We start from the raw sequence: 1,214 nt of genomic DNA, 5'->3' as shown, positions 1-1,214 counted from the left end.
ATGTGGCTTTACCTGATTTTGCTTCTTTCTCACATTCAAGGTGAGTTTAAGGACAGAAATTCAGGTTTTGTTCCATGAGCTGCATTAACCACAGATACAAACTTCATTTCATTACCTTTATGCTTCTTTTGCTCTGATGTTGCATCTTTGACACTAAACTGACAGATTACTACAGTTAGTTTTGATTATCCATGGAGTGACATAATAGAGGGTTATTTTGTCATTCGACTGTTTTTGTCAAATGACTATATTTCGTCCACTTTTTTCAGGCCTGGACGCTCAAGAAGACTCCATCATTTCTGATCCAGAGAAAGACCCTGTGATGGAGGGAAAAGCTGTCTCACTCAAATGCAAATATAAGACATCATCTCGTCATCCTATCCTTCACTGGTTCAAACAATTTTCTGATCTTCAAGCTCCTCAGTTCCTGCTGTATAAGGGCTGGAAGGAACAGGTTAATGAAAGTTACACCCTTGACCATCATTACAAATCAATAACAACAGAAACATCAACTGAGCTTATTATAGAAACACCAACCGTGGCAGACTCAGCTTTCTACTACTGTGCTCTGGAAACACAGTGACACAAATTATAGGAGAGGCTGTACAAAAACATGAACACTGATATCTGACTTTGTTCAGAGATAAGAGAAACCACACACCACAGCTCTTGATCACAGTTTTATGCTTTTTGAACAATCTCTGTGAACACAGCTGCTACCCTGAGCTGCAAATCATATCAGTAAGAAACAAGCAACGACTGCCCAAACAAAGGCTTGTGTTTTATGTTACCACATGGTTTATGTTTTCTCTTTGTTTGTATATGGTTGTTTGTCTTTTCCACTTCAGTAGACTGCAGACATGTCTAGGGTAAACCCTCTTTATTTTAGTTCAGCTTTAAAAGCTGAAATGATTTCAAAGTTCAATCACTTCTGAGAAAACGAAACTAATTTAAAAGCTCAAATTCAGACAAGTCATCAGTTTTTGAGTGATGTTAACTTCAGCAGGGTACAGTAGGAATTTCTGTCCCCCTCAGAACTTTGTACAAAATCTCCACCAGAGGGCGCCACCATCCAGTAGGCGGAGCTCTCCTTGTGCTCTGTGTTCCAGCATTGTTTTAATAATAAGTGTTGCTGTGAAGAGAACAATAGTCAGACTGAATGTTGAACATCAGCTAGTTTCTCCTGCTGATTTAAACCTTGTTGGACAGATGGA

General features: G+C 39.0%; 1 pseudogene; it reads left to right on the top strand.

Moving 5' to 3' along the window:
• Nucleotides 1-1,214, top strand: part of LOC107102575 — a 1,999-nt pseudogene continuing 785 nt past the window's right edge.

The sequence above is a fragment of the Cyprinodon variegatus genome, unplaced genomic scaffold (assembly GCF_000732505.1).
Source record: "Cyprinodon variegatus isolate N-32 unplaced genomic scaffold, C_variegatus-1.0 Scaffold1276, whole genome shotgun sequence".
NCBI lineage: Eukaryota > Metazoa > Chordata > Actinopteri > Cyprinodontiformes > Cyprinodontidae > Cyprinodon > Cyprinodon variegatus.
This window is presented reverse-complemented; position numbering and strand designations above follow the sequence as displayed.